Genomic DNA, 20,309 nt, shown 5'->3' with positions numbered 1-20,309 from the left:
CAGTGAAATATTTCCACAACATAATAAACTCTCTCTCTCTCACACACACACACACACACTCACACATATCTCAGTGTTCCTCTCTTCTCAGTCCCAGGGGTCCACACACCTGTGTAAAGTCCCTCAGGATCCAGCAGTGTCTCTAAACACAGCTTTATAACAATCACCCACTGCTTCCTATTACAATTTCTGTATCATCACCGTTATAACCTCTATATCATCACCGTTACAACCTCTATATCATCACTGTTACAACCTCTATATCATCACTGTTACAACCTCTATATCATCACTGTTACAACCTCTATATCATCACTATTACAACCTCTATATCATCACTATTACAACGTCTATATCATCACTGTTACAACCTCTATATCATCACTGTTACAACCTCTATATCATCACTGTTACAACCTCTATATCATCACTGTTACAACCTCTATATCATCACTATTACAACCTCTATATCATCACTATTACAACCTCTATATCATCACTGTTACAACCTCTATATCATCACTGTTACAACCTCTATATCATCACTGTTACAACCTCTATATCATCACTATTACAACCTCTATATCATCACTGTTACAACCTCTATATCATCACTGTTACAACCTCTATATCATCACTGTTACAACCTCTATATCATCACTATTACAACCTCTATATCATCACTGTTACAACCTCTATATCATCACTGTTACAACCTCTATATCATCACCGTTATAACCTCTATATCATCACCGTTACAACCTCTATATCATCACTGTTACAACCTCTATATCATCACTATTACAACTTCTATATCATCACCGTTACAACCTCTATATCATCACTGTTACAACTTCTATATCATCACCGTTACAACCTCTATATCATCACTGTTACAACCTCTATATCATCACCGTTATAACCTCTATATCATCACCGTTACAACCTCTATATCATCACTGTTACAAACTCTATATCATCACCGTTACAACCTCTATATCATCACTGTTACAACCTCTATATCATCACTGTTACAACCTCTATATCATCACTATTACAACCTCTATATCATCACTGTTACAACCTCTATATCATCACTAACAACCTCTATATCATCACTGTTACAACCTCTATATCATCACTGTTACAACCTCTATATCATCACTGTTACAACCTCTATATCATCACCGTTACAACCTCTATATCATCACCGTTACAACCTCTATATCATCACCGTTATAACCTCTATATCATCACCGTTACAACCTCTATATCATCACTGTTACAACCTCTATATCATCACTGTTACAACCTCTATATCATCACTGTTACAACCTCTATATCATCACTGTTACAACCTCTATATCATCACTATTACAACCTCTATATCATCACTGTTACAACCTCTATATCATCACTGTTACAACCTCTATATCATCACTATTACAACCTCTATATCATCACTGTTACAACCTCTATATCATCACTGTTACAACCTCTATATCATCACTGTACATTTTTATGTAGTTCCAATACAATTTTCTTACACTTTTCCCTGGATAGAAACCAACTAAATAGAACACACACAGTGCATCAGTGAGAATACACTCTAGATCCTGAGTTATTAATGAATATTTTTAAACACAATGTGTTTATCGCTGTTACAGACAATGCATTTGTACAATTACAACAGCCATATTACAAATGATGAATATAGAACAGATGAACTGCTACCTGTGTCCAGAATAAACACAGCAACGCAAGACTCTGAAATCACTCTGAAGACAATGTCAAGAATTAATGAATATTAACAAAAATAATGGGGTTCTGAAATTTTTTTTAAATTAAATTTTTTAAAATAATATCCAACATAATATTCAAATTAAAAACCCAATATTTAAAAGTTGAAATGTAATAAATGCAGCTATAATTAATTATTAGAATATAGTCCAAATAAAAGACTATTATGAAAAGTGGTTAGCACCTGGTTGCGGAGAGAAAAGGAAGTAAATAATTATGTTGTTTTATTTATCAGTTATTAACTTCCAATATATTACGATGTATTTCAAAAATAGCATAAAACTGGTTTGATATAATTTAGCTGATATATTTAAAGACCCTCTCAAACATGTGGGAATAGGCGCTTATTTCAAATTCTCTGAATATTTTCAAACATTCATTTGTTTCCAATAGCTGCTTGGTCCTGTTCATGGTTGCTGTGGGTCTGGAGCCAATCAACAGGAGCAAGGCAGGAACACACCCCGGGCTCCGGTCCATCACAGGGCATCTCACACTCAGCTCTGGACATTTAAAATTTCCAATCAACCTACCACCATGTGGTTTTGGACTGCGGGAGGAATCGGCCCATGAAGACTCATGGAGAACAGACTCCTCACAGACAGTGACACTACCTGCAGCACCAGCGTGTCATCCGTCCCCACAACAAACATCTATTTGCATCACCTATATTCCACAACTCTGTCTTAATCGAATCAAAGTAATCAGATCAGTTCTAATCAAATGGAACTGAGGGGAAAGGGGAGATTTCACCACACACTGAATCGTTTAGCAAAGAATCTTAATCAAATCTGAATCATTCTGAGATGAACACAGATATCCACAGAGGACCAACATCACATTACTGAGGGAAAAACAGAAGAAATGTATGTGTGTGTATGTTAGAGAGAGAGAGAGAGAGAGAGAGAGAGAGAGAGAGAGAGAGAGAGAGAGAGCGAGAGAGAGAGAGAAAGGAGGAAAAAGTTGGGGAGAGCAATAAACACACACACAGTGCAGTTATGATAAGGACAATAAATATCTATAATAAATATCATTATTATTGGGCCAATCTCCCACAATAAAGCAGAGCAGTGAGGGATGACACAGGGGACGAGCGAGGGATATTGGCAATAAATCAGCATTGATTATTGGGAGCTGTGACAGAGAGAGAGCAAGAGAGCAAGACAGAAATAGTGAAAGAGAGAGAGAAAGAGAGAGAGAGAGAGAGAGAGAGAGATGGGGGGAGGAGAAGAGCGAAGGGAGTTAATAAAAACTAATAAAAGAGACAAGCCACCAAGAACAGAGGCTTTAGATGGATCTGCTTCCCTTACTGTCAACTACAGCCAGCGCCGGAGAACAGAGAGTGTGGAAGTGTTTGTGTGTGTTTTCATACAATTCCACAAAAAATCAAATAAAAACAACACCTTTTTTTGATGTAAAATCTGAAGAAAAAAAAAACACATCCGGACAAACCTAAATGAATATACAGTTAACCTTAATATTACTTACACATCGAGTGGATACAAAGAGTCCACACAGCCGTTAAAATATCAGGCTTTTGTGCTTTAAAATAAACCAGACCGAGATAAATGACTTCAGATATATTTCCTATGATCCGTGAAATTCAACTGAAAATAATAGCACTGAAAAAACAATAATAATGTGGTGGCATTAATGTGGACACCCTCTCATAATTGGGGATGTGACTATGTTCAGAATGAACCAATGATCAACGTGGATTGGCCATGCAAAAGTGTTCATAGGTGTGTGTGTGTGTGTGAGAGAGAGAGAGTGGCTCTCTGTGATTCTGGGTAGGCTCTGGACCCTAATATTCTAGTAATATTTTGATGAAATTTACAAGGCATTAGATAAAAATGGAACACAGTGAAGATGGTCATTAACAAGAGAATAAAATATGGCACAGCAGTGACTTTGCCCAGAACTGGACGTCCCTCCAAAATGGAAAAAAACACACTGGGGGGCTGCCAAGTGGCCTACAGCAACATTATTCATTTTCTGTAACCGCTATTCCAGTTCAGGGTCGCAGTGGGTCCGGAGGAATACACCCTGGAGGGGGCGCCAGTCCTTCACAGGGCAACACACACTTTTGAGTCACCAATCCACCTACCAACGTGTGTTTTCGGACCATGGGAGGAAACCGGAGCACCCGGAGGAAACCCACACAGACACAGAGAGAACACACCACACTCCTCACAGACAATCACCCGGAGGAAACCCACGCAGACACAGGGAGAACACACCACACTCCTCACAGACAGTCACCCGGAGGAAACCCACGCAGACACAGGGATAACACACCACACTCCTCACAGACAGTCACCCGGAGGAAACCCACGCAGACACAGAGAGAACACACCACACTCCTCACAGACAGTCACCCGGAGGAAACCCACGCAGACACAGAGAGAACACACCACACTCCTCACAGACAGTCACCCGGAGGAAACCCACGCAGACACAGGGAGAACACACCACACTCCTCCCAGACAGTCACCCGGAGGAAACCCACGCAGACACAGGGAGAACACACCACACTCCTCACAGACAGTCACCCGGAGGAAACCCACGCAGACACAGGGAGAACACACCACACTCCTCCCAGACAGTCACCCGGAGGAAACCCACGCAGACACAGAGAGAACACACCACACTCCTCACAGACAGTCACCCGGAGGAAACCCACGCAGACACAGAGAGAACACACCACACTCCTCACAGACAGTCACCCGGAGGAAACCCACGCAGACACAGGGAGAACACACCACACTCCTCCCAGACAGTCACGCGGAGGAAACCCACGCAGACACAGGGAGAACACACCACACTCCTCCCAGACAGTCACCCGGAGGAAACCCACGCAGACACAGGGAGAACACACCACACTCCTCACAGACAGTCACCCGGAGGAAACCCACGAAATAAAGACTTCACCAGAAGAAGATCAAAGTTTTGAAAGAGCCCAGCCTGAGCCGAGTCCTGATTCCAGATGGAAACCCGTGGGTGACCTGAAGTGTGCTGTACACAGGAGATGTGCTCACAATCGGACAGATTTGGAGTGCTTTCTCAAGGGTGTGAGGGCAAAGATTACCATGTCAGGACGTGCCATGCTTATTTTTCCTGTCCCAAAAAGAGTGAATGCAGTCACAAAGTCAAAAGGTGTTTCAACAATGTAATGTAATTCAACCTCTTTATTGTATGCTTTTTTTCTGCCCTAAATATTGCCCTATTTATTTTTCAGTGGAATTGTGCAGAATATAGGTCACTTTACATTAGGTCATTTTAATAGGGAGGTGAATGTACATCATATGAACACAGCAGCTCTCCTTCACCATTGTGTGAAATTTCCATGATGAATGGACCAATAGAAATGCTCCAAAATGACAAGGAATATAATCTTTTTAATTGACGTCCACTGAAACTAAGCAGTATTTTTTCCTTCTCCTGTAAAAATCTTACTTTGCAGACACATGTTTTTCTTTGGGCAGTCACAGTATCCACTTGAAACTGATGTTCTGGAAGCAGGAAATGTGGGCAAAGCTTAAAGGTCTGAGCGACTTTGACAAATTTTGATGGTCATCTTGTTTTTTGTCAGAGCAAAGACTGGCCTGTCTGGTTCAATCCCACAGAAGAGCTACTGTAGCACAGGCTGCGATGCACTGTGTGCTCTGGCACCTCTCTGTCACAGACAGCATTAAGTTTTCAGCAGTTTGTGCTACAGTAGCTCTTCTGTGGATTTGAAGCAGTTGAGGTAGCCTTCGCTATGTAAGACCCCATCTCCGGCTCACCAATCACTAATCTGCTTTACCATGGACCACGTTTGGTACTAACCACTAAAAAATGGGAACACCTAGAAAGCCTGAGGTTTTGGAGATACTCTGATCAAAACAATATGACAATCACAACTGGGCCCCTGTCACTGGCTCACTGTCTCTCAGATCCCTATATATGAGAAAGAGAGCGAGAGAGAGAGAGAGAGAGAGAGAGAGAGAGAGAGAGAGAAAGAGAGAGACAAAAAAAGAGAGCGAGAGAGAAAGAGCAAGAGAGAGAAAGAGAGAAAGAGTGAGAGAGAGAGAAAGAGAGAGAGAGTGAGAGAGAAAGAGAGAGAGAAAGAGAGAGAGCGAGAGAGAAAGAGCATGAGAGAAAGAGAGAGAGAGAAAGAGAGTGAGAGAGAGAGAGAGAGAGAAAGAGAGAGACAAAAAAAGAGAGCGAGAGAGAAAGAGCAAGAGAGAGAAAGAGAGAAAGAGTGAGAGAGAGAGAAAGAGAGAGAGAGTGAGAGAGAAAGAGAGAGAGAAAGAGAGAGAGCGAGAGAGAAAGAGCATGAGAGAAAGAGAGAGAGAGAGAGAGAGAGAGAGAAAGAGAGAGACAAAAAAAGAGAGAGCGAGAGAGAAAGAGCAAGAGAGAGAAAGAGAGAGTGAGAGAGAGAGAAAGAGAGAGAGAGAGAGAGAGAGAAAGAGAGAGAGCGAGAGAGAAAGAGCATGAGAGAAAGAGAGAGAGAGAAAGAGAGAAAGAGAGAGAGAGAAAGAGAGAGAGAAAGAGAGAGAGAGAAAGAGCGAGAGAGAGAGACAGAGCGAGAGAGAAAGAGAGAGAGAGAGAGAGAGAGATAGAGAGAATCCTGTGCTAACTTCAGATTTTTTCATTTTTTTTCCAACAAATCTTTCATCTTCAAATCTTCAAAATCTTTCAAATCAAATTATTCAGAGCTCATTCATTAAATTTCACATTTCGCTCTGATTAAGTTCAGTTAGATCCTCTTGCTGTGCAATCATTTCTGTAATGACTCAGAAATGTAATCATAAAATAATGAATGAAACAAAGGCAACGGCCCAAAATGCCTTGGAGTAAAACAACACTTGTGTCTTATTTTTTTTGCAGATACAAGCCATGATATTTCTCTTGTTTTAGGTGTAAGGTTCAGGTGCCGGTCTCCGTAAGAGGGCTTTAGGAAAGAAAGCCTAGAAAGCCGCAACATCGTGTCCAAGGCCTAAAGCAAGCCCCCAACCCCCACCCCTCCCCACTCATTCCCTTCCCTCCCAGCCCCCAGCCCCAAGGCCTCCAGACAGTAATCTACACCTCTCCTCCTCATCACTCGTCCTATCGATTTCCTCTCTCTCTCTTTCCCTCTCCCTCTCACTCGCCCGCCGGGACCCGGCAGCTCATTGGTCAGAACCGCCGCAAAGTGGGACCTGACCACGACAGGAGGGAGAGCCGCAGAACGACAAAAAGACCGGAGTAAGGGACCTACTGAAAGAAAGAAAGAAAGAAAGAAAGAAAGAAAGAAAAAAAAAAACGAGGAGTGGGGGGAAAAATGGGTGACAAATAACAAAGCCCAGAATGTGGCAAAAACCTGAGCAGTAATGGTGTCAACTGGATTGTTTGGAGATTGCAATTGGTATTTGCAAGTGTGCAGTTCTGTCATCAATTATTTTGCCTTAATGTGAGGTGACGTTACAACCACATCCCAAACATACAACAACAAACAGCCCTGGATCTTAATTTCTGGAAAATAATTACAATTTAAACAAATGTCCACCATAAATAATGTGGGTTTTTCTCAACAAGACCATTCAGCGTAACCTTTGACCTGAAGAGAAATTAGAATCCCATTTAGCACTAAAACGTGACATCACACTAGTAGTAGTACTTTTTTATTATTATTATTTCACACACTAACAAAAAAAATGAATCAGTTAAACAGCATGTGATTTACATTTGCATCCAAAAATCAAAATACCAGAAACATAACTGCAAACAAACTACAAAAAACCCATAAACATCCAGCGAAATTTCCCACAGATCATTAGTAAATATAAATATGCTTTTCAGGCAATTTCTTGTAAGATAAAAATAACATATAAACGATCTGTCACTGCTAAAGGAATATTAAGCTCATTCCTGCTGTGTGTGGTTCATCTTTACATCTGTTTTTTTTTTTTTTTTTGGAAGCTTATATCCATATTTTAAACAATATAAAGTCAGATATTTTGTAACACTTTGTCTTCTTGTTTTCGTAGCCCAAAGAAAAACAAGTATCTCCCAAATGGCAGCCGCACAGAGAAATTAGTCCAAACCCATTTTGTAAAATATTTTTGAGCAATTCTTCATGAAAGTTTCGCATAGTTTCACATCACCTGTATTCAGAAAATATAGAAAGAAATATATATACATACAAAAACTGAGATACACAGAATACGCTGGACTGTTCTGTAGCACACCTACACACACTAATCTGATCGGAATAGGCAGGGTCGGATATTGGAATCGGAATAGATAACTGCCATATATTTGTGAATGTTTTTGTCTGAAACCATTGTTCCATACCAAAAAAATAAATATATTTATACATCAATGCATAAACTCTAATGAATTGTATCGACTGGGATTTAATAACAATTATAACTAATCATTTTAAGTACTATGTAGGGTTTTAGAACCTACAATTTGGGAATTTGTTGAGGCTTCCACCATTTTGCTGAAGAAATCAATAAATTAGGTCTACAGGTAATTATTTTTACTCTGAGTATCAGTTTGCCTCTTCATCTCTGTGACTTTAATCCCTTATTCATGAACACATACATACACACACACATACAGAGAGAGAGAGAGAGAGAGAGAGAGAGAGAGAGAGAGAGAGAGAGAGAGAGAGATTTAGTGGCAGGATCAACGGGAAACTTAAAAATCAATGTACTTAGGGCTGAGAAATCAATGGGCCCTAATCGAGATGCCAATCGCTGCAGCTCAATTAACAGCTGAGAAAATGCTTAATAACAGAGAGAGAGAGAGAGAGAGAGAGAGAGATGAACAAGAGAAACTACTCAAATATGGTTTTCTACAAAAAATGTTTTTTTTACAAGCATTTCACTTACTGTCTGTATTTTAGATTCATATTTTGTTAGAAAAGATAATCCTGTGCAATTAGTTATCTGTGCATTTGAATAAATTTGATAAGCTAAGTGTAACAAAGCTAACATAGCTTGCTAACAAGCTAGCCAGCAGCGTCATGTGATTTTTCATCTGAAAAATCTACAATTAGTTTGGCACCCAGGTAACAAACGGGTTTGTTGGAATACTATGAGTGTGTTAATTTATTGTGAGATACTGTATTTTGTTACAACTGTTACATTTTATAGCTGAGCTCAGTGTATGAAAGCTAACCTAGCTAAACCTATGCTGCCAGTGTATGAAAGCTAACCTAGCTAAACCAATGCTGCCAGTGTATGAAAGCTAACCTAGCTAAACCAATGCTGCCAGTGTATGAAAGCTAACCTAGCTAAACCAATGCTGCCAGTGTATGAAAGCTAACCTAGCTAAACCAATGCTGCCAGTGTATGAAAGCTAACCTAGCTAAACCTATGCTGCCAGTGTATGAAAGCTAACCTAGCTAAACCAATGCTGCCAGTGTATGAAAGCTAACCTAGCTAAACCAATGCTGCCAGTGTATGAAAGCTAACCTAGCTAAACCAATGCTGCCAGTGTATGAAAGCTAACCTAGCTAAACTAATGCTGCCAGTGTATGAAAGCTAACCTAGCTAAACCAATGCTGCCAGTGTATGAAAGCTAACCTAGCTAAACCAATGCTGCCAGTGTATGAAATCTAACCTAGCTAAACCAATGCTGCCAGTGTATGAAAGCTAACCTAGCTAAACCAATGCTGCCAGTGTATGAAAGCTAACCTAGCTAAACCAATGCTGCCAGTGTATGAAATCTAACCTAGCTAAACCAATGGTGCCAGTGTATGAAAGCTAACCTAGCTAAACCAATGCTGCCAATGTATGAAAGCTAATTTAACTAAACCAATGCTGCCAAGTGTTCTTCAGCTCATCTAGCAACTCCAACTATGTTTAGAGGAATGCTTCCTTCAGTGTTGATTAACACAAGTTCAAATGGGGATTCCAGCAGAAATGTCACAGTCTAGGGGTCTGGGATGTAGGGGGCTAATTTGGAGGTCAATCGATCAATAGATTACACTGTTCTCCTTCACCTCACGGATAACGATCAATACAGCAGTCAATAAGTCCGTCACAGTGTGTGAATTACTGAACACACGACTAATCAAACGCTCAGGCAGTAAAACATCACAGCGTTTAACCTATTGACGGGTTACACACACACACACACACACGCGTATGACATGAAGTGCAAGCTGAAACCCCACTGAACCTTGTATTGATCACAGTCCAACAGAAGAAAATGTGAGCAACTGTTGCTTTTAAAAGCAAATGTGTTTTAATTGATTGTGTAATAATGTGAAAATTTAACATCCTCTAAAAAAGGATATAAAATGGCGTGGGTGTGCAACAAACTGTGATGTCACAGGAAAAAGAGGGAGAGAGAGATGAAAAAGGCGAGTGAGATGGAGGCTTCGTATGTGATTTTATGTCTGTATCATCCTCACTTTCATCCCTCTCCCTGAAAGCCTTTTGTTTTTCTGAGCTTCTGCCTTTACTCATTCACTCATCAAAAACTATAAATACAGTACATATATATTTTATTTATTGAACTACAAACTTCAATCCTGAAAAGAGCTGTAAAATGTAAATAAATACAGAAGGCAGTGATTTGCAAATGGACTTGTTTTTAAAACAAAACAAAAAATGATGACTATAATATAATATAATTAGATAAACTGATTTATGTAAATAAACACATACTAAAATACAGATTCAGGGTGTAAATGTGCTGAAATCTTAAAAAAACAACAATAAAAATCACTTAAAAATGAAATGTAAAGATGTTTGTGAACTAAACAGCTTCTAGCAAAGACTAGTCCTTTAAGAGCAAAGATAAAACACTCCAGGAATCACTGAAAAGTTTAAATGCACTGAGTGGTAGCTGGGATTTTAAACACTTCTCCTTCTACAGCGCATAATACCATACCATGTTTCAAGGACTCTTGAGAGATATATGCCTTTTAAGGTCAAGGGGCAAAATAAAACAATGAATGTTCAGGTTTGTCCACCTCCTTTTACTCAGAAAATCAACAAAAATGAGTCAATCACAAAAGGAAGCATTGGTAGATATTAGAAAATAATCCAAACCCCTTCTTTCACACATTAAACACTGAAGCTCAAAAAAATTGCAGTATGTACTGAAAAGGGGACTTTAAGGCTTTGGACTAAGGGTCCAGGATGAGACAGAGAGGCATAGCCAATGGGATTTTTTGCATTTCCCCAAAAAATGCTGGGGAAGCCAAGGCCTGGCCTAAAGTCTGAGAAGTAGACGTTAAGTTATAAGGCATTAGTTCCATATAATTGTGCTTTTTCAGATTGTTTGCACAGTTTGAACCTTGGCTGTCTGACCAAACATTGAGCTTTAAGCTGACGTTGATAGCATTATCCTTTTGTCACTTTTACCAGAATCGTGTTCAAGAAATAGCAGCGTCCATGCCATTTTTGGCCAATAAAAAAAGTATTTGTGATGGGTGAAAGCAAAAATATGGTTTTCTTGAGACTTTCATAAGACTTTGCGACCCTGCCATTTTTTTTCTCTTTTTGGTATCAAGCAGTTTATTCTCCCATGACATTGATATATTGGCCTGCGGGAAGGGGGTGGGGCAGATTAATTTGGAGCTGAAATGCACTTCAGTGCGGCCAATGTTCTTTTAGTGGAACCTCTGACATCTTTGTCAACTTTTGCCATCTTGTCTTTAAGGATTAGAAAATGAAGCGCTAAGATACACTTTACATAAATGATTTCACATCCAGCACAGTCCATAAGTTAAAGATCAACCTTCATTATTTCCTTTTCCTGTTAAAACAGCCATGAATTACATAAAGAAATGAATTCGTCAGTGTCAAGGACGAACACAAAAAACATAAAACATATACAACATCAATACAACATAACATTTATCAATGTTTTTACATCCAATGTTTGTGTTTATTATAACTCCCATTGCTTTACATTTTCTTTTTATTTGATTCACTGTTTTATTATTTTCCATTTTCATACATTACAAAGAATAAAAGTATAAGTGTCAATGAAATATCATCTTAATAAACCCTCTCCCTCACCCCCCCCCCCCTTCCCCACTATAATCAGTGTATCATTAGGGCATACAAAAGAAAGGAAACAGGGCATATCTGTTTACCAACATATTTACAACATGTATAATATTATACTAGTCTCCACCATTGTTCTCAAAATATATTTACAGATAAAAGATTAACTAAAACAAGTCTCGCCACTCCAGAAGCCTCAAGAATCCTGTAGAAATATTTTCCCCACTTCCGCCAATATATGTCTAATTACTCCAACATTTACTCAGTTCTGTAGCCCACTCCTGAAATGACGGTGATCCCACTGTTCTCCAACACCTTAATATAATTTGTCTCCCAATCATTAAGCTGGTTTGAATCCAACTTTTGAAGTATTTGTCCTGAATATTCAAGACTGAGGGGTCACCCAATATAATCAGCCTATAGGACATAAAGGGTTTTTACAACCCTGGAAATATTCACATATATTCATCTACCCCAGTCCAAACGTCCTGTATTCTATGGCAATGCCAGAAAGCACAAATTAAATCCCCTTTTTCATTCTGACCACCAGCATTATGCTGAGGTTATTAAGCCCAATCTGTATAAACAGGTGTCCCATTGCTTTACATTTTCAAAGAAATCTACAATTATATATTTACACACTTCCAAAGTTCAGTAGAAGCTGGTTGAGTAATGTAATTCCAAAATCAGTCCGCAATGCTGAAGTCCACACTCAATAATTAAAAATCTTCCCACATTCTAAGCCTGTTCATCGACCTATGACTGTAACATTGCTTAATTTTTAAGAAATATATATTTTTTTCTGTTTAAAGAACAAAAAACCCAGGAACATTAATTTCTGATTAATATAAGCAAAAAAAAATCTATCTTTTCAGTTTAAAACCTGCCAGAACTTCATTATCACCACAAATTTGTAGGTATTTTGTGGCCAAGGCTCTCCTTTAATTATTAAACTTGGGAGCATATTCTTTTTTGTTTGCTTCCTTTTAAGGGAGAAATAATGCAATTATGTGAAAGGTGGTCACTGTTGCTCGAGGATAAAAATAATGTAAGTTCTTTCCTGGTTTCACTGTAATTCTCCAAAACTGTGCATTGCTGAGGTCACATACAAAAATCACCAATAATTAACAAAGACCGATTTTCCTTCATATTTATGCTTCATGTCCTCCCTTTATCAACATTAAATTATGTATTAGACTTCCCCAATAAGCATATTTGAACATGTTTAAAGGAAATAAATCAACAAGTCATAAAAATATTTAAGTATCAATATATTTATGTGACAGACTCTCAAAATAAAGCGTCGTCTGTAATTTAGCGTCAAAATACATATTCCTACAGTACATTTCTCTAAAGGACAGGGGCTTGGGTAAATGTTACACTGTATGCTATGAACGTGTTATCACTATTTATTGAGGTTTCACAAAGCAGTTAATGTTGTTAACGTTTGTCAACTCCATATTCACACTAGTTAGCATAAATTGCTAACTGTTTTTTCCTCAGCCTGCCTGCCTCATGAAAACAGTTCCTTCAAAATAAAAGCATCAATGACGATTGTAGCTTGCTAACATTTGCAAAAAGGGTCATTTAACGTATTTTTTTTAACTAATGCAACTAGCATTTAACTTCCCTGAACCCATGTAGTATTAAATACATATTGAATAACGTAGGAATACGGACCACGTACACGAATATATAACTGACATTCAGTTCATTTATGAAGAATCATCAGAATGCTACAACTACAAGCAAAAATGGTCACTAAACACCTCCATTAAGCATTAAAGCTCCATTAAAGAAATACGGCCCTTAAACGGCTCCATTAGCAGAAGCACAGGGAGCTTGACTCTCTGCCATCAAGACCTCGATAAAAGAAAGTGAAGAGAAGTTCCTCAGCCAAAGAGCTGTCACAGCTGTACGTCTGGAGCAAAGAGAGACAAAAGGGTTCTATCAGGATTAAAAGTAAATAAATAAATAAATAAATAAGAACCTGTAGAAGCCTGAGGTGCTTCTTTGTGCTCTGGGCTCACCTGAGGTTATGGGCATATTCTTAGTTATTTGGCCATTTTTTGAACCAAATTTCTAACCAATTTTAGTCATTTTGATTTCCACGCATAAGTTCAGTCACCCCAAAACACACAGTGTCACAGCTGAGAGGGTGAAGGTAGCATGATTCATCCAAGACAAGGGAAAGCTTCTGCATCATTGTTGGAGCTCAACACACTTGGAGGAGAAAACTAAGTGGTGGATTGAAAAGGAATGGTGTTAAAAGTGGTGTATTCCTTGAGGAAACCTTTGCTTCAAGAGGTGATACCGTAAGGAGGAAATGACAGAATGAGTCCAAGAAGGAACAAAGACCATAGAAATAAAAGGAAGTGAGAAAAATTAAAATGATGCATTTAAAAATAAAGATTAAATCCAAAACACATTATAGACCACTAAGACTTTACTTTTTCGTGAAATTCTATATAACTTTACACAGTCAAGAAATAGCAACATGAATGATACCACCATTAGAAGAGAAATATAAATTATATAATAATAATAATAATAATAATAATAATAATGGCATGTGTTTTTTTTTTATTTAATGAAAATTGTATATTTGAAATTGGTCCAAAATATAACCCTTAAATAATATCCTAAATGGAAAGAGTGTTTTCGGAATAAAACTCTTTAATACTGTATCACCTTCAAGACTGTGAGTGCTATATATGTGTGTGTGTGTGTGTGTGTGTGTGTGTGTGTGTGTGTGACAAAAAATAGAGTTCCAAAACCATGTAAGAGGATTTCCAAAAGTGAGTGATGGAGAAGGAGAAAGTGAATAAAGAAAGACAGGAAGGACAGAGAGGGACACAGAGAAGGAAAAGAGGAGAGAGGGAGAGATAGTCTGGATTAGGAGGCATAGGGATGGGAGAGGATTAGATGATTGTATTTGTGTGTGTGTGTGTGTGTGTGTGTGTGTGTGTGTGTGTGTGTGTGAGACATGTACAGACAGCAGGAGAGAGGTTAGGCTCTGCAGGACTCTAGCAGTACACAAAGACTAAATTTCCCTCCTTTTTTCCTTGTCTTTCTCCCTAGCAGGGAGACTCCCACGCTTTTCTTCTCATTCGTCCTCACCTGGTCACTGAGATGGACCAGCAATGAACTGGACCAGACGTCTAACTCTCTAGTGCCTCACACAGGTCACAGAATACACTGCAACACCTGCTAGTATCACTGTCCTCTCCCAGTTGTACCACGGCCTTCAGATTGGAGCCCAAATAAAGCCAGAGAACATGCTCTTTCTGGGGTCAAGTCAACACCTAGGACCATGTTAAAGAGCCAATACCCGATTGTGGCTTGACAGAAAAATGACAACTATCTGTCTGAATTGGATGTAGCTTCACAAAATTCTGTCCAAGCCCAAGTGTCAGTCCTGTGCCTGATTGTACCCCCCAAGAAAACAGTATCTAAAACATATGCTAGTGCGACAAACTTCAGCAGATAATCTCCCATCTAAACCTGAGCGTAGCCAAGAACACTGGCTCTGAACTTTACAGCAATATCACACAATTCAGCCATAACACTTCTATCCAAGAGCCTAAACAGTCTGTAACATCTGTAGACAACACATGCTGTCCAGACATTTCAGGAGTTCAGAAAAACCCCATTCTGCAATAATCTGCTTTGACAATGTCTCGTTACCGGTTTAGCGTGTGTTATAAGTGTGAATATGTTAATATTAAAAAAGAAAACAACAGCATTGTGCTTGCATTGCTTCCCTCCTCAATCGCCTGCTTCCCCACTACACGTTTGCTTGATAAAATATGGTCAGAAACGACCTGTAGTCTGATAAATCTGGTCTAAATTCAACAGTGGTCAGAAGTGAACTATTGCTGTGAGAAGGATAAAGCAGTGAGGAGGAGGAGGAGAAGGAAGTGCTGAATTCAGCTTAAAATCTGTTAGAGGACGTGGGCTGTCAGAAATATGATCCCAACCTGAGCTTGACTAATATTTGGGAAATAAAAACTAAACCTGTCTAAATCCTGTGTGAAGAGTTGGGTCCTGTCAGCTTTGGCCAAATATTTAAAGCTCCACTGTCAGAGCCATGTTTAACCCCCGCCTGAGACGGGACAGTGGATCCCATCCTGCAGCAGCCATCACACTGTTGGTTTAGTGGGTCAGAGCCAAAAGTAAGAGGACAGCATGAGTAAGAGGTGAACTGGTCTTTACATTACACACACACACACACACACACACACAACGTACATTATTTCTTATTTTTATACAATGTAATATTTGACACACTGCAGGTTTTAAAAACCTAAAAATGGGCAGTAAATAAGAACATTTTTCACAGATAAACAATAATATTGAACTTTATTTATTATAAAACATATCATAGTTTTAACCTAATTACCATGTTTTTAAAAAACACAAAACATTGCATATTACAGACATCGTGATATATTTCTTAGAATTAAATTTTTGTTTTAATTAAAATATCATTCCATATATAAATTATATTAGAATTAATATCCGAATATTTCTTTTTTTATAATTAAAATATGCACTTGAGGGGTTTATATTAAAAAGGACCTGTCCCTTTGCTCATAAATACCTCATTTGAATATTTAAGTTTAGCTTCATATATATATTTTAATTGTGTGTGGCAGTAGTGCACCATATTTAACCATTTCAGTAATATATATTTATTAAAATTTTATATATATATATATATTGTGTGTGTGTGTGTGTGATGAGACGAGAGGGAGAGGGGATATATAACAGTATGTGTAAATATAAATAAGAACATGAAAATATAAAGGAAACAGACTTCTCGAATAAGCCCTTTTTTATTTATTGTGTTAAATATAGTGAAAACGGATGTAAATTACATGGAATAAAATATATTCATGTAACATTAGAGTTAAGCATATTTCTTTTCTTCCTTTCTAAAACGACCCGAACAGCAGAAATGTTAGATATTTTTGACGAAAATTTAAACATAAATTGTGGGCTGTTTAAAAATAATTACAAAAATATAAATAATAATTGTCCTTTTATATTTTACGTAAAATAAACAGTATATAAACTGTATCTTTGTATTAAAATACGCAGACATTTGCTGTTGGACATCTCTAATTTTAACTCAGATTATTAAACAAAGAACAGTTGGAGATCTGTGTGGGTAGAGCTCCTTTTAAATCTGCGCTATGTAACTGAATGTAACGGAAAGAGCGGAGGATAGATGTACGTTTGATGACCACTCGGGTCTCGGTGGCCTCCCCCCTCTTCCACCCCGGCTACACCACCTCCCACCACCTCCCGACCCTCGGCCTTCTGCACCGAGACCCTGAGTTCAGACCAAGGGTCATCAGTCTGCAGCTGACTCTGACCTCTGACCCTGTGTCTGGATCAGACTGTAGACACACACACACACACACACACACATACATAAACACCTTAAGACATGGCAAACACACCCACACACACACACACACACAAAAAACATAAATTTTATACGTAAACAGACGATGAAATAGGAGCCTAAACTAATAATGGCTCGATCAGAAATGACCCAATAGCTGTCCGCTGCATTCCACCCCGGACATAACAATAACATATGAAACATTACACAGAGAAATAAGACAAAGCAAGCAGAACTAAAACTACATACAATTCACAGTGAATTACATCGATAAAACACACACACACACACACACACACTACCGGTTTTATAAGCTAGATTAGTTTAACTGAATCCATTAATATACATGAATGTCAGTAACAGAGATGACGTCTAAATGTCTATGTTCTAAAACTTCCCATAGCCTTTTCTCTTTAAATGAAGATTAAAAAAAAGCATCAGATCTGTGTCTCTTTTGTATTTATTTATTTATGTCATATTTGTACTAAATAAAGGAGAGAATATTTTGGTAAAACCTATATTTACGTATTAATCTACTGAAAATATACAAACATCAACCCCAATTCAGCTAAGATCTATATACAATATAAACGTAAACATTAAAATAAAACGGCAGATGGTTAAATGCTCAAATGTAAACTGTATATTGAGTAATTGATCAGTGCATTGTGAAAGATATTTTTAAATATATTTTAAATGTTGGTGTGTGTGTGTGTATCAGCAGTGTGTGTAGCTTCTGTATCAGCAGATAATCTGTGTGTATTTTATTTCCTCATTTAAAGGACTCTCAGGTTAAAAGGAGCCTAAATAAACAGATTACAAAATAATATTTATCATGCAACATGCGATTGTACTTTTATTTTTTGAAACCTAAATAATCAGTAACATGTCGTTCCAAAGCATTCCAGCTGGGTATAATTTTATAATCAAATATGATTATTGTCTAATTTCTCTAATATCTCTCACCATTTAATAAACAGACCTTTTTTATGGCCCTAGTTTCTACTTCCTGTTCATCTTTTGTAATAAAAGCTTAAACACAGTGAAACAAAGGTCATCAAATATTATAATAATAAACAAATAATAAAGAAATTGTGTTGGTAATTTAGATTTCTGACAACTGCCTTTTGTTTCTCTCTCTCTCACACACACACACACACACACACACACAGTGTTGATCTTCCTCTAAGCTGTACACATTTCTCACTTCTTTAATTGATTTTTTCCTGTAATTAACTCTGTGCTGATCGATTTCCTCTCGTGATGTCATTCTCAGGCTTGTTACACACACACACAGACACACACCCCTTATTGATTAACTCATCTGCACCACTAAACACTAAGCACACACACACACACACAGAACACACAGAATGCTGTATGGACAGAATTTTCATACACCAGCCACAACAACAGATAAATACTGCCACTGAAATTAAGTCCTTTAATTTAATTTATGTCAATATTAATTTCTCTGCTTTTTCGGGGTCCGCTCTTTTGAATCCAGTCTTAGAAGATGGTTGCGATAAACGGCTTAATCTACAGTTAACTGCAAACGCATTCAGTAATGTTGAGGTCTGGGCTCTGGGGCGGCCGGTCCATCATTCCCAGAACCACAGTGGCTTCCTTGTTTATCTTATTTTTGTGGTTATTTCCTTTTCTCACACTGTGTCCAAAAATTCATTATATAATGCACTATTTTGGGGATTCACCATTTGTTGGTGTCCAAAATCATAGTGGACAAATGTCAGTGCTATTAAACAATGCAAAAGTAGAATCTAACTGACATTTTTCGATAGCGTATACCCTGTTTGGTAAAATAAAGCCTGCATGAGTGTCCGAAATCGTTCACTACCCTCCTAAATTCAGTTCCCTATAATAGTGCACTGTATAGTGAGGAATATAGGGAATAGTGGATTGGGAGCCATTTTGGACACAGGTTCAGTGAAGGTTTCTTCAGTTTTCTCATTCATTCATTCATTCATTCATTCATTCACTTTCATGTTCAGAATTGCAATGGATCTGGAGCTTACCAGAATCATTGGGCACAAGGCAGAAACACACCCTGGAGGTGACCCGTTTATATATTGTCCCTTTTTTCTTAATATTTCTTCCTTTTTTTAACTGAATTTCCTCAGGCTTCTTTTTTTCTCTTGAACTACTGAATAGACTCAGAAATGAAGGGTAGTCTTTGCTGCTGTTTTACAGTGAGTATACAGTACACACCACGCTAAGACATGTCAGACTGCGCATGCGCACGTATTTACCTATCTGCATGATCAGCAGCCTGCCATTTACCGTGTCCTTGTAGTAACTGATAAACAACAACAAACAACACCAGCACCGCTCAAGCGCCAGCGACAGCAACAAAAGCCAAACAAAGGCAACCACTCGCGAAAACCACAACAAACAATATTCCCGCGCTGAGCGCCTGCGCATGCAAAAGTTTGAGTACCTCTGTTCCGAGGACATTATTTGTTGATTTCCCTATATTTAAAAAAAAAGGTTTTTAAAAATAGATTAATTTAATTTGCTCTGAAGTTAATTACAATAAAAGGCAAAATTGATTTTATATTTCCGATGTTAAATTCAGTAAATAACCAAGATAATGTTGACTATATGCAGGGAAAAGTCATAATTTAGTTTTCAGTAGAACGGTTGAAATTATTTTATTAGAGAGAGAGAGAGAGAGAGTTTAGTTACAACTAATCAATACAGAATCAATAAGAGCGTGAAAGGAAAATTCCAGCGAGAACTTATTAGACGCGTTAAGTGACATGTGACGTCACGTCCTTTTCTTTTTGCATACCACGTGCCGTTAAGTTGCCGCCACCTCAGTAGCAACAAATCGAGGAATACAACACCTAGGACGTATTGTAACAGTTAAAGAGAGAGATAAGAAAAGGAAAGAAAGAGAGAGAGAGAGAGAAAGTTTTGAACAGTACAAAAAAAAAACCAAACAAACAAAAAGCGTCCACGTTACCAGCATGGTTTCCATCGGCGGAGGCTCCGGTGTCGGTTATAAACGATGAAAAGAGACAAGCTGGAGAGATGGAGGGAGTAAAAAAATAGGGGAAAAGAGGAGGGAGCAGGAGCTGGTG

General features: G+C 38.2%; 1 protein-coding gene across 1 annotated transcript in view; it reads right to left on the bottom strand.

Annotated features, from left to right (window-relative positions):
- Nucleotides 1–20,309, bottom strand: part of pou2f2b (POU class 2 homeobox 2b) — an 86,845-nt gene extending 66,536 nt beyond the window's left edge. The window contains exon 1 of the mRNA XM_066683447.1: nt 20,192–20,309. The gene's annotated coding sequence lies outside the window, so the exon portion shown is untranslated. The remainder of the gene's footprint in view (nt 1–20,191) is intronic.

This window comes from Hoplias malabaricus, chromosome 10 (assembly GCF_029633855.1).
Source record: "Hoplias malabaricus isolate fHopMal1 chromosome 10, fHopMal1.hap1, whole genome shotgun sequence".
NCBI lineage: Eukaryota > Metazoa > Chordata > Actinopteri > Characiformes > Erythrinidae > Hoplias > Hoplias malabaricus.
The sequence above is the reverse complement of the archived record's forward strand: the minus strand, read 5'-3'. Positions and strand labels throughout refer to the sequence as shown.